This window comes from Pinus tabuliformis, chromosome X (assembly GCF_031772625.1).
Source record: "Pinus tabuliformis cultivar Carrire ecotype Pingquan chromosome X, CPIR1, whole genome shotgun sequence".
Lineage (NCBI taxonomy): Eukaryota > Viridiplantae > Streptophyta > Pinopsida > Pinales > Pinaceae > Pinus > Pinus tabuliformis.
In genome coordinates this window covers 1,120,829,120-1,120,844,580 of record NC_142308.1, presented here as the reverse complement: position 1 = coordinate 1,120,844,580, position 15,461 = coordinate 1,120,829,120, and positions in this window count along the sequence as shown.

Here is a 15,461-nt window from a genome sequence, read left to right as displayed (position 1 = left end):
GTTGACTCTTTGCCTTCTTCCTCATTTGTTTCTTCCTCCCCTTCTTCCTCTTCACTTGGTGAAAGTATTGATACTAGTAACCAAGTGGCTAAGAAGAAGAAGAAAGGGAAGGAGAAGAAGAAGAAGCCAATTCAACAAGGGGGCAACCAAGCAACCATTGCTCTGGATGTAACATCTGATGAAAATCTGTCCATTAAGCTTCACAAAGCCAAATATCCATGCATAATTTGTGCGGGAGACTATTTTCATCGAAATTGTCCTTACTTTCCTCGGATCTTGAAAGATTGGTCTTCCCATTCACACCATCTTGTGTCATCAACCTCTGGAAATCATGTTGGTAACACAACATCAACTAGTGATAGTAAATTTCATGGACAGAAGGGAAAGGTCAGGATTCCATGTAGGTTATGTGAAGGTAATCATTCCCTTCACCTTTGTCCCTTTTTGGATGAAGCCAAAAGAGTGTTGGATAACCATCCTGCTTCACCGCAGTGACTTCCATCTAGTTACATGAACTTAATGGTAAAGATAAGTTTCCCTGTAGGTTATATGATTGGTCTATCACACCATTCATCTTTGTCTATCTGAACGAAGCCAAATAGGTGTTGGATAACCGTCCTGCTTCACCACAATGACCTTCATCTGGTTATAGGACACTCTCCTTTTCATCATGTTGGCGGCATGTAAACAAATTCAAGCATATTTTTTCGTTTTAAGCTTGTGTTAAAAAGAAACTGAAGCCAAACATAGTTTGTTCGTTTCAAGCTTGTGTAAACATGAAACCGAATCCAAGCATAGTTCCCTGGTTCAAGCTTGTCTAAAAATGAACCCATTTTCAATTTTTAACCCCTGTGATTGCCATTCTATCAGCTTTTTGAGCCTTGGTTGTTTTCATCTCATCACCACCATCTCTTTGGCCGATCATACGCTTTCACTTGGTTGTTTTACCCATTTTGAGGAACAGTTGCAATGAGTGGTCTTATTAGCCAGCCTCTCCAACATAAATCAACATGTTTTGAGAAGTTCCAACATCACCTAAACTAGTTGCTACCATAGACACCACTCGTTCCTCAAAATAGAGTCCTCTTTAAACTCTTTTCAGGCTCTCTAAATAAGAAAAGATTGTCGAGCGCTTGTCCATTCCAGCTCGTTAAAGGATTGGAAATGACATCCCTCTTGTATTATTTTATCCTTTTTCGGACCCGAGGGATTACTTTACGAAAAAGAACTTATGGAGTTTTCTTTTCGTCCCTTTTCAAACTCTCTAAACATGAAAAGGACCGAGTTATCCTTGTCGTTAAACTCGTTTAAATAATAGCGACAAACTTGTCCATCTAGACGAGACCGAGTTTCACTATCGCTAGACTCGTTAAAACATTAAATAGCGATAGGTTTTCCCGAAGGGCGAGTTATAGAACAGGCATATGTTATCCTCCTTAAGCTTGAAAAAATAAAGAAGTACTGGTCAGCAATGACTGGGGAAGAAGGGAAAAAAATTGAAGAATTTATGGTAGGAAGTTGCTCTTGAACATGACACTTTCACTTCATCTCCGTTATTGAGTTGGGTTGGGTTATTCCATTCACTGGTCATCATACCATTGGTATTTCATACCATCCATATTTTGGGGTTAACGCTACCAATTCATCTCAGTGTCGCCGACATGTTCAAGAGAAGTCATTCAGTTGAGAAACCACCACCCAGTTAATGTCTCATACACTGCAATACCTCCAACCTTCATTTTTTCATGATCGCCATTCCTGAACCTTGTGTCGTCAGTTCATTTTCACCTCTAGAAATCATTTGCTTCGTTCCGCGTCGTAGATGTGGGATACATCAAGGCCCTCCTATGACGGGTCGCTTCTTGTCGACATTAGCTCATTATCCAAGAAGTTGACTTAGAAACAACCCTTTCAGTGCTTTGCAGCTTGCATACATCAATGGCAATTTTCTCACTTCCAGTAATAGGTTGGCATCAATGGCCTTTGACTGAAAGATTTTGCGTGGTGTTCGACATCGGATCATATATTCACACCACGTGAATTGTACTGTAGTACCTTGAGGATCATTATCATTATCGGTGATTCCTCTCGCGTCTGTTAACAGCTCACATCATTGGCTGGTAATCAGGCGATGTCTTTCCATGTTCGACTTCATAACATCTCTTCACATGGATTGACTTGTACATCGAGCAAATATTGAACGAGTTTGAAGACCCCGGATCTAGTTTCATCCATCCGGGCTGCGATATATTCAGGGATATAAAAACATCAAATGTACAAAGGCTCTACACAGATGGTCATCCTAATCATGGATTGTGACTCTATATCTGTAGAATCACGAGTCTGTATCTGCAGACGACTATCTGATCTATGTACATGAAATGAAATTTATAAAGCTGAGCATGGGAATGCCTCCCTCAGCTAGATCATGAAAATCATATTATGATGATGTATTATATTGTAAATTGATGCAGGTCACCTTCTAGTTCGAAACTTCGGATCCTCATGATAAAGCATTTCACCCGACATGAATTTTTATGACCTCATGCTTTAGGGGGCAATTGTTATAGACATATTTGGGCACATCAACCCCAAACTTATATGTCGATGTATTAGGGCTCATCAAACCCTAAAAGAGTTGTTTCATATCCTAAAGGAACATAGTCATCTGAATACATCATCCCCCAAAAGTTCCATCTAAGAAACCATCCAGAAATTTCCTAAATTGAACCATACTGGTTGCTCCATTGGCAAAATGTGATGCATACTGAGTGGTACACTACCAGGGTGTGTTGCATAGGGTGCGATGGGTGAGGATGGACAAATGTCCGGGACAGTTTGTTAGTTGATTTCTCATGGAATCTTCTAGAAACTTCTCCTATGCCACTTGCCTCTCTGAATTCGCCCAAGGATGAATAGGGGATCTAGGAAACCATCTCCAATCCCTTCTCTTGTGGAATCAATTGTAACAAGTGGAATGACACTAATCAAACCCCATGGATGACTCACACCCTTGCACACATCTATAAATGGATCCCTCATCCAAGAGATCTAGAGGCTGAAATGCTGTGAATTGCAAGGAAGTGCTGATAGTTTGTAATTGAGGAGAGAGCATTGTATTCTTGTTGGCGTGATATTGCTATTTCATGAGGTGAAGAAGGATTGAAGCTGGGAGGATGATGCTGGATCAGACAACTGGGTTGTAATTCTCCCTTCTATTAATAAAGCTCTTCAAGTTTTCTTCCATATGATTGTGCAATTGTGAATGATATCATTTGTTCATTATATATCTGATTTTGTAATGTTTATGTTGTAATAGATCACGATGCTTTGACGATTCTTTGTTGTTGTACTTGTGCAGGTACTCTCCAAGCGTGTTAAGTATGGGGAGGAGTTGCAAGATCTATCAAAGGGGAGAGAGATCAAGCAAGGGATTAAGTGGAAGTTCCATGTTGGTTCCATTATCTGTCTCTTATCTGTTACACATAGAAGAAATCATTGAATTGCTTTAAACTGTTGTTTCTAGGGTATCTTCCAAACCTAGAGGGCTAGCATTCTTTAGGAATACTAGTTTTCCCAGAAACAAAGGGGTCATAATATAATCATACCTGACATAACAATAATAATGCGAGGGCACAACAATAACAATAGTGGGCTTCTATGGGGCACAATAATAACAATATGGGGACTACATGGGCACAACAATATAATAAGGGGGTTGCACTAATAACAATAAGGGGTTACATTAGTAGTATATGGACCTAACATGCCCCTCTCCTTCAAAAAGTGTTGCCCTCAATGCTTGAGTAGTTTTGGATGCTTCTGTATAAAATTCTCGTCCTCCCATGTGGAATCTTCAGCGGGTAAGTTCTTCCACTTGATGAGATACTCTGAAATTGATCGATTTCGTAGCTGTCGGGTTCTTGTTTCCATGAGTGCTTTAGGTTCCAATATGATTTTTCCTTCCTTGTCAAGTTCTGGCAATATTGTTTGAACTGAGAATTTCTCACCTATAACCTTCTTTAAGCATGAAACATGGAAAATTGGGTGCACTCAGGAAGATGCATGAAGCTCCAATTTGTATGTCATAGTACCAATCTTTTGTAACACCTTGTATGGGACATAATACTTTGGTGATAATTTATTATCCTTCTTAGCTTGCTCGAGGGACATGTGTTTTTATGGTTGTAGTCGTAGAAATACCTAGTCAACTACATCAAAACTTCGTTCGCTGCGATGTTGATCTGCCTGTTGTTTCATTCTATTTTGCGCCAAAGTGAGGTTATCCTTTAAGAGTTTGAGAACTTTTTGTTGATGCTCGATGTGATCTTCCATTGCTTGAACCTTAGATTTTTCTTTTAAAGATGATGTGATGGAAGGTGGATGATATCCATAAAGTGCCATAAATGGGATCATTTTTGCTGCAGTATGGAAGGAAGTGTTACAACACCATTTAGCCAGAGGCAACCACTTGACCCATTGTGTTTGTTTATCAGATACAAAGCAACGAAGATATCCTTCCAAACATTTGTTCACTATCTCAGTTTTCCCATCAGATTGAGGATGATAAGATGAGCTATGAGCTAATTGAGTACCCAAATATTCCACCTCTTGTACTCCAAAGAAACATTTGGAGTTTTTTGCATATAATTGTTTCTCCTCCAATAGTTTGAGCACCTTGTCAACATGTTGAACATGATCCTTCCAAGACTTGTTGTAGATTAGTATATCATCAAAAAATACTAACACAAATTTTCTAAGGAAGGGTTTGAAAATGGAATTCATCAAACCTTGAAATGTAGAAGGTGCATTGGTAAGGCCAAAAGGCGTGACCAAAAATTCTTAATGACCCTCATGAGTTTTAAATGTTGTTTTTGGAATGTCTTCAGTCTTCATTCTGATTTGATGATATCCTGAATGAAGATCCAACTTGGTAAAGTAAATTGCTCCATGTAATTCATCCAATAATTCATCAATGACAGGAATGGGAAATTTATCTTTAATAGTAAGCTTGTTGAGCTCCCTATAATATGGACACATGCGCCATGATTCATCCTTCTTGTCTGCCAATACAACTGGAGCAGAGAAAGAACTTTGACTAGGTTGAATTATAGCAACCTCTAGCATTTTTGCAACCATACATTCAATTTCACTCGTTTGGGCATGTGGATATCTGTAAGGCGTGATGTTTGGGGGAACACTTCCTGGAATCAAATGAATAACATGATCATGATCAAAAATAGGTGGGGGGCCTTTGGAACTCTCAAATACCTTGGAATGATTGTCCAAAATGTTTTGGAGATATGGAGAAATAGATGATTTCAACGTGGGAACCACTAGTGAACATAACTGTGCAATTACGCCCTGTTGTTCTTTCTTTAGAAGATTTTTCATGCTGTTAGGGCTGATTATCTTTCGCGGTTTCCTTGCAATACCCCTTAATTCAAATTCCTTTCCTTCCCAAAAAAATTTCAAGAAAATTTCTTGAAAATTAAAAGCTATCGTACCCAAAGATTGTAGCCATTGGACTCCTAGTACAATATCTGCACCACCCATTGGAATGGAAAGCATTGGACTATTCAAGACATATTCTCCCATGGATAGCTTGATATTATGGTACTTTATAGAGAAATTTATGGTTCCTCCATTTGCAACCATTACTTGACACTCTGGTGCTGGATATAGGAAGTAATTCAATTCCTTGACTATCTTACAATGAATAAAATTATGGGTACTACTCGAATCAATCAATACTATTACCGTTTTATTATTGATACGCCCTTCTATCTTGAGAGTTTTAGGAGTGGTAATTCCTATCAATGCATTACAAGATATGGTCAGATTCATTTCATCTTTCTCTGGGATTGGTTCTGGGTGTATATCCTCTTCTTTTGACATGTCTTGTTCCTTTTCTTGCTCCTCTTCCCCATCTATGTAAATTAATTTCTTCTTAGCACACTTATGACCTTTAGTGTATTTTCTATCACAATTGTAACAAAGCCCTTTTGCTCTTTTTTATTCCAATTGTTTTGGTGTCAACCTTGTAGGTGGTGAAAGGCTAGGAGCAACAACAATTCTATCTTTATAGTTATGAGTGGTAGGCTTACTTGTTGCCATAATTTTTCTTTCAATTTTTCTTGCCAACCTATATGCCTTCTCTAATGAATCAGGTTCCTAAAGGCAAACCTCATGTTGGATGTTATCATTTAAAGTCCCTATGAAGACTTCAATCCTATGCTTCTCTGGAATATCATTTACCCTTATATTCAATTTTTGGAAGTCCTCAATGTGCTCTGCCATTGAACCCTTTTGTTTGAGATTTATCAATTGGATAAAGAAGGTGTTTCTCTTTGTATCCTCATAATGTGCTATCATTTCCTCCGTGAAAATTGACCAGGTGAAAAGTTTTTTACGAGAAAAAATCCCTCTATACCATAAAAACTGATTCGATTCTAATTATAAAGATGCAATACATATCTTTTGTGTGTTTTGCACATTATGTAGATCAAAATATTTCTCCATCTGTAGTATCCATGTTACGGGATCGTTTCCATCAAACTTCCTCATATCTATCTTTGGAATATGATGGGTCTTCAATCCAACATTAGATTATATGAAATCATGATTAACATTACTTTTGTTCTCATCATGAGTTTCCTCTACTACCTTTTCACCATTAGGAGGTCTTTCTTGTAGCAGCTTTGTCCCACCTTCCTTCAAACCTTCCATGTCTTTCTTCAAATATTCCATGTATTTCTTCCAATATGCCTTCATACCATCGATATCAGCTTCCATGACGTAGATAAAACTATATATCTTAGCTTCGATTGCATTCTTCAAATCATCCATCCAATTTTGATTACTAGGTGTTTCTATTTTCTTGATTCGAGTCATTCTTTTTCGTGCTTTTAGGATCTCGATATTGAATTTGTTGTATCTCTGAAAGTTTAGATCTCCAAGGTCTTTAATTGTGGCCTACGGTATCCATTTACGTCCTCCTTCTAATGCCACAAGTCTTATCAAAATTGGATTCTCCAATAAAGGGTTATGCCCAATCTCCCAAGATGGCTTGATTATATATTTTTTTAGTAGAGCGAACTTGTACGAAGTGCCATGTGTCACTGTTTTGACCTTAGGACCTGAAAACGATACATAGATAAGTACAGTCTGTCCTCATTCTATAACTTCTTATGAAATTTCAATCTGATGCTCAGAGAGAAAGTTATGATGATTTTCCCAAGGTCACTTGTTTGGGATGTCATTCGGGAGCCTACAAAAACTCTAAATGTCTTTTACCATATCTCTGAAAATATGGCGAACCAAGATCTGAAAGTTGGGCCTGAGATTCTTTAAGATTTAGGCTCAAATGGGTTTTAATTTCAAAGTTTGAACCTTCGTAGAAACAAAATTATAGATAAAATTCCATGATGACCTATTTAAGATGGAACTATGGAGCTTGCAAAAACCCTAAATTACTCAGATCATATCTCCGAATATATAGCGATACAAGATATGAAATTCAGGCCCAAGGTTTAAAACGATTTCATCTCAAATGGGTGTTTGTTTTAGCTTCTGAAACATTGTAAAAAAATGTTATAGCGAAAATTCCACGATGACCTGTATGGAGCAGCGAAACCCTAGAATCCAAAGTTTTGATACCAAATGTTATAAAACCAACTCACAAAAAGATAGATCAACGACTTAAAAATCAGCCACATCGAGGGGGAAACCTCCTTTACATTACAAAAATAAACAATTCTTGGATGATACAAATGACAAGGCCTCCTTTCTATATATAGGAGTCTAAGGGGTCATAATGTAATCAGAGCCGACATAACAATAATAATGTAAGGGCACAACAATAACAATAGTGGGCATCTATGGGGCATAATAATAACAATATGGGGACTACATGGGCACAACAATATAATAAGGGGGTTGCACTAATAAAAATAAGGGGTTACACTAGAAGTTAGCGTTTTGTTGGTTGGCGTAGATAACATTGAACCTGGGTTAGGCCCTATCAAGCCAACAACTGGTTATGTTGCCGGGACTAGGATCTTGCTAAAGGGATGTGTGATAAGTGGTTCCTCACTGAGAAAGAAATTGAGAAGTGTATTGATTAGAAACTGCACACATTTGTAGCTTAGGAGAACATAAATTCGTGTTTGTCGAAGGAAAAGTGGCTGAATGGATACATATATACAGATGAACACGATATATTATTCTGCTCTTTCCCTTGTGAATTATACGAGTGACTGTCAAAATTAGTGGATAGTTAGGGTACATGGAAGCTTGACGACCCTATTTTGCAGACCCTCGAACTGGTAAAGCGCTTGGAGGCTTCAAAAAATAAAATCATGCGGGTTGTCAACCACTGGATTGATTGTATTCTAGGGGGATTCATCACTGAATTCGCGATCGATACATCTGTCAGCTACAATGAAGCAAATCACAAGTTCTTCAAAGGACCAAGAGGTAAGTACCTAAAATCTCTGAAGACTTAGGTTAAGATGCTATTGTGCGAAAAGCTGGTTATGCCTTTAAATTGATGTTTGGGACTACGTGAAGTGGGAGAGCATTAAGAAGGAATGAAGATCAGGTTCTAAATATAGTCCGTTGTTAGGATCTTCTGATAGCGACAAAGAAGGTCATATTCTGAGAACACCACGAATCACACTATAGTTGGTGATCCAAGGTATTGCAGGGATACCTCATCCATCCACTCCACCTCTGCCTCCACCTCTGCCTCACACACCTACACCTCCGCCTCCACCTCCACCTCCACCTCCACCTCCATCATTTAATATGGCGAATACAATGAAGATGCCTATGTTTAAGGGTGTGGAGACTGAAGACCCCGAACAGTTCTGGTTTGTTGCAGATGTTGCATGGACAACACAACAAATTACTGATGACAATATCAAGAAAGCCCAACTAGTCACAACACTGCAGGATAGAGCGTTGAGTTGGTACGTTAAGTTATGCACAAATAAACCCAACGCGACTATTCTAGAGACTCAGCAAGCACCGAATAGTGAGTTCAAGAAGCCCAAATCTCAGGCTTAGTTTGTAACAGAGCTCAAAGAGATTCAAAAAAGAGTAATTGAGTCCATGTGGGACTTTGATAAAAGACTAAAATGTCTGATTCAACAAGCTAATACGACTATTACATATGCTCAACATAGAGACTAGTATATTTCTTCGCTCCTACCGCATCTGAGAGTGTCATTATCACAGCAAAAAATAGGAACGCAAGCAAAAGAAGTGGATATCACTATGATATTAGAAGCTTCGCCAGTGCACAATACAAATATAGGGGTACATCAAATTCAATCGTAGCTGGAAATCCTGCACATGGAGTTACAGAGCCTGAAGAAGGGAAAGGAAGCGCAACCCAAGGTGCACGCATAAAGTTTGGTCCCTGAAGTGTAAAGGTCAGGGTCATGACAAGGACCACTATCCCATTTATAAGAACTAACTCATTGGGGGAGGTCATATTCCTATAAAACTGGAAAACATCGTTGGAAAGAGCGCAAGAGTACCCTTATGGTAAGTTATTTGTCAAATAGCAGGGAAGCATGCGACTGATAATTGTCATCTCCTACAAATGTTTGTGCAGACACCACAACAATTATTTTGTACTTTTTGTAAATTAGTTGGGCATGATAAGCGCAATTGTTGAAGCTACGAACTGATGATGGAGCAGACCCCTACACATAGAATGCAGACAGAAAATCAGCGTCAAGATTAGGGCGCGGGTGCGGCGCGCAGAGGATTCCAGGGCTGAGGAGGAGGGGCTGGAAGGGGTCACGGACAAATAATTTGTTATAATTGTGGAGAAGCAAGTCATTTTGCATGCGACTATCAGAACCCAACGCATCAATCATGCCAGTATTGTCGACAGTTTGATCATGTAATAGAAGATTGCCCGGTCCTAATAGCCAAGATGCGGGAGAAGAAGACGCAGACACCTACGCAGAACATTCAAATGATGAGAGCGGAGCCCCGCGAAGAAGAGCCTAGTATTAATATTGTAATGCGAAGTGGCATTTCCACAGGAGAAGATAAGGGAAAGCAACCAGAAACTGAAGGATGGGTATGCAAGGCTGCTGCGAAGGAAGTTGGATTCGATCTAAACCGGGCTAAAGAAACCTTTATGGAAGTCGAAAAGAGATTCATTGAGGCATCTACCTCAGGAAGTTAGGAGAAGCCTAGCGAAAACAATGAAGCAGAGGACATAGATCCTTCATTGTTAACTACCTTTCTGAAGACTTGTATGAAGCTGTTACGGGATAGAAAAGTGGTAGAAGGGCTTCAAGAGTTAATTGATAATTGTACAGGTAAGGTCAAGCCTCCTCCAGAATAGTGCATTGTAAGAAAAGTGGGATGAAGCAAGAAATGAAGAGGCCATGAGATGAGGCTAACAACGCATATTGGAGAGTACAAAATGGAGTAGGTAATTCTCGATCTAGGATTAAATGCGAATATATTGCCAAAACAAACTTGGGAAAGAATGGGGAGAACTACGCTACAATGGTCTCCTATCCAGCTTCGCATGGCCAATCAATAGAAGATCATTCCTATGGGGCGCCTGTATGGGGTAACGGTGGATATTGAAGGAGCGAGCGCCTTGGTCAATTTTGAAGTGATTGAGATAGTGGATGACAGTAATCCTGTAATATCCCTTATCAGGGGGAATCCCTCAAACACAAGCAAACTACAACCAGAGAAATAACATTAGTGCAACATACAATAATGTATACATGGAATATAAGCAGATACTCGAAAAAATGCAGAGAGAAATGCTAAGCCATTTTATTATACTGAGTAATGGAAAGAGTACAAGAGGTGATCAGAAAGATAGCACCTTGACTTGCACAAAGCAAGTGAAGATATACACTCACAATGGTAAGGAAATGGCCTCTCTCTGAATTGCGTCCAAGCTGCCAGAGAATTGTTGTGCTACTGCTACTGCTGGAATCAAGTGAGGATTTGGGGCTGTTCCCCTCCTCAAAAAATGCTGAAACTTTGGAATCAACCTCTGCTCAATAAACCCAGAAAAGCCCAGAAAGCTTTTTTAAAATAGCTGACCCGTGAAAATCACCCCCTTGAGGATCTATGCTATCTCTCAAAGCTCTGCGCTGCTCCTGAAGAGAATCCTCCAAAACTCTACCCAAAACTCTGCCAAAATCCCCCAATATGCAAGGGCTGATCCCCTGCTCAATATCCAGGCTCAAATCCTTCACAAAAAACCCAGTCCGGAGCTCTACCAAAAGAGATTGCGTCCTCCCCTCTCAAGATTGCGCAGTCATCAAAATGCTTAGTTCCTCCTCAACTCCAGAAATCGCTCCTCCTGCAAAATACTGCTGAAACTGCCTTGCCCGAGCAGGCACTCGAAGTCCCCCGGGGCTAAGGGTGAGATCTCCGAACGGAGACACTCGATGCACTAAACAGTGTTGCAGACAGGCTAAACAGCTAGCGTGCTCTAAGTCGAAGTGACTAGTTCAAATGCAACATAATTGAATGATCAAAATGAGGAGGCTCCTCTCTCCTTTATAGCGTTGGCCTCTCTCAAAACCCCAAGGCCCACCTCCTCCAATGTAGCCTCTCTCTTGCCACGTGTTCCTTCTCCATCTGTGCAGTCCCTCCAAGTATCTATGTGGGCCCCTTCTCTACATGGTCCTTGGGCCCCCTTGGCTCCCCTTTTAAGTTACAACGTTGTGCTACTAGGGAGTGACTTTATTCATAAAGTGAGTTATGTCCCCCTTTCCTCACCTTTTTATTTATAAATAACTATAGAAGGCAAAATTGAGCAAAATCAAATATTCCAATTAGCCATGGCTAATTAGGAATATTACAGTCTCCCTTGGCAAAATGTTGCTTGTCCTGAAGCAACTGAAGTGATGGATGCTGCAAAATTTTCTCACTCTCCCAAGTGGCATTCTCATCCAGTAAATTCTTCCACCTCACCAAGAATTCCCGACCGTCCTGCTCCGTAGCTGCCTCTCCCTTGTATCAATAATAGCCTCTGGCTGCAACACCAAATTCCCCTCATCATCCGTGGGTGGTAGCTCATCTGTCACTGTCACCTGCTGCCCCAATGCCTTCTTCAGGCATGATACATGAAAAAAATTATGAATCTTGCTGCCTTGGGGTAGCTCCAATTCATATGCAACCTGTCCAATCCTGCATATCACCTTGTATGGCCCATAAAAGCGGGGCTTGAGCTTATCAGGTCCCTTCTGCTTTAGCGATGACTGTCGGTATGGCTATAATCATAGGTAGACCAAGTCCCCTACCTCAAACTGTCTCTCCAGTCGACCCTGTCAGCATAAAACTTCTGCTGGTTCTACGCTATAGCCATATTATCCTTGAGATCTCGGAGGATATCCTCACTCTCTTGGATCCAAATCTTGGCTCTTGGAGCCTTTCTATCACCAAACATCACGTCAGCAAAAGATAAAGGATGATATCCATACAACGCATAGAATGGTGACATACCAATGGACATGTGATGTGTAGTGTTGTAGCAGTACTCCCCTAGATGCAGCCACTTCAGCCATGCTCGCTGTTGCCCACTGAAATAGTTACGCAAGTAGCCCTCTAGCCACTTGTTAACTATCTTTGTCTGCCCGTCCGTCTGTGGGTGATAACTGGTACTTGGTGACAACTTCGTCCCCACAAACCGGAAAATCTCCTGCCAAAACCCACCCATGAAACGACTGTCCCTGTCACTAATGATGGTCTTAGGAAGACCATGTAGCCTGAAGACCTCTCTAAAGAATAGCTCGGCCACCTGCATTGCTGTGTAGTGTGCGGATATGGCAAAAAAATATGCGTACTTTTTCAGTCGATCAACGACGACAAAGATACAATCCTTGCCCTGCACCGTGGGCAACCCTGTGATGAAGTCCATCGAAATACTCTCCCATTTCCCCTTCGGAATGGGAAGAGGCTGCAATAATCCTGCGGGATGGCTCATCTCCCCCTTGTTCCTTTGGAAAATATTGCACTCCCGGATATGCTGGAGTACGTCCTCCTTGAGGCCCTTCCATGAGAACATCTCTCTAATGGCCCTGTAGGTTTTGGTAAACCCCTGATGGCCGGCCAATGGTGAATCATGTGATGCATGAAGTATCTTCTTCTTGAGCTGAGATCCCTCAGTCAAGAAAATCCGATTCCTGTAGTAGATGATCTCATCAATTACCTTGTACCTGTCATCTGCCACTTGCCCATCCAGAACCTCACATGCAAATCTGTCCTTGGAGTACTCTACTAAGAGTCGAGCCCTCCAGTCTTTGTCCAAGCTCATAAGAGACAACGTGGCTGGTCTACATGAAAGAGCATCTACTACCGCATTTTTCTTACCCTTGACATACTCAATGTCAAAGTCATACACTTGGATCTTACTGATCCACTTCTGCTGCCTCTCCTGTAGTTGTTTCTGCTCCAAAAAGAACCTGAGGATGTTGTGATCAGTCCTCACCTTGAACCTGTTACCCACTAAATACTGTTGGAATTTGGCCAATGCATGCATAATGGCCAGCGTCTCCTTGTCGTATATAGAATACAACCTCTCATGCGAAAGGAGCTTCTGGCTCTCAAAGGCTATAGTGTGACCTCCCTACATCAACACTGCGCCGATCCCCTCTCCTGACTCATCACACTCCAAAACAAATGGTTGCGAAAAATCCGACAATACAAGCACTGGGCAGTTGCTCATAACCTCCTTGAGCCTGTCAAAGGCTCGCTGCGCTATATCCGACCAACTGAATGCCCCCTTCCTCATCAAATCTGTCAGTGGTGCAGCAAGCTGTGAGAAACTCTTGACAAACTTCTGGTAGTAAGTACAAATGCTAATGAATCCCCGAAGTTCTGTCATGTTCCTCAGCTCCGGCCAATCTCTGATGGCCCTGATCTTCTCCTCGTGGACTCTCACTCCATCCACTCCTATGATGTGTCCCAAGTACAACATCTCCGTCAACCCAAACTCACACTTGGAGAGCTTGGCATAGAACTGCTGCTCTTGCAAGATGCGCAACACTGTCTCAATGTGCTGGAGATGCTCCTTCCAAGTCCTGCTATAAATGAGAATATCATCAAAGAACACCAACACAAACTTCCTCAAGTGACTATGGAAGATGTGATTCATGCAGGACTGGAATGTAGCTGGGGCATTGGTTAGCCCGAAGGGCATCACCAAAAACTCAAAGTGCCCATAGTGACACCTGAAGGCGGTCTTGGGAATGTCCTGCTCCCTCACGCGAATCTGATGGTACCCAGATCTCAAATCAATCTTTGAGAAGAACTATGCTCCTCTCAACTCATCCATCAACTCATCGATCCTGGGTATGGGGTACCTGTTCTTCAGGGTCTTCTTGTTCAGGGCCCTGTAGTCAATGCACATCCTTAATGTGCCGTCCTTCTTCTTCACCAACACCACAGAAGAAGCCAAAGGACTCGTGCTCGGCCGAATGTGCCCAAGAGCCAACAACTCCTGAATGGCCCGCTCAATCTCATCCCGATAGGCCTTGGGATTCCTATAGGGGGTAGTAATCACTGCCTAAATGCCCTGCTCAAGCTTAATGGTGTGCTCAAACCCTCGGTTCGGTGGCTGTCCTAGTGGAATCTCCCCAAACACTGTGGCATACTTGTCAAGCATGGACTGTATCTCTGGGTGCACTGTCTTCACTGTGGTCCCTGCCTCTGATGCACGCAGCTCCACTGCCCACTCTATGTCTCCCTTCCGGAAGACTGCCTCCATCCGATAAGCCAAAACAGTTTGAGGTGGATATGTGTGTTGTCCCCGTATCTTCTCATGCCTCCCTGTCTTCTCATCATCCCACTCCATCTCTAGGGCCTTCCAATCTGTTGTGACCTTCCCTAGAGTGATAAGCCACTAAACACCCAGTATCAGGTTGGTGTCCAGAATATTGACTCCGAAAAAGTGGTCAGCCAGTGTGTAGGTGCCCATCGTCACTGATAACTCTGGGACATAATGAGCACACACCATGGTCTGATCTCCTGGGACCAAAACTGAAAAGCCATCGAAGCTCTCTGTTTGTATACCTCTCCGCTTAACCATCTGTGCATCGATGAAGTTGTGGGTTGCCCCACTGTCAACCAAAATGGATACTTGCTGGCCACGTACTCTCCCCCATACGCGCAACGTCAAATACTTGGGAACTCCTCGCAATGCTGCAAGGGCCCCTTCGGTAGGTGCAAAAGCTACACCACTTGCTGCTGGTGGTAGAGGTGGCAAAGGATTCTGCGCGGCATGACTATCTCCTGCCCCCACGTCATCCTCCTCATCCTCTTCCCCGCTACTCTCGGAGAAGACCTCAATAAAATGTGCTTTGCCAGTAGCACATCTATGTCCCGGTGCCCACTGCTCTTGACAGGTAAATCACAACCGCTTCTTCTTCAGCTCCCTCCTGGCATCATCATCAATCTGTGCT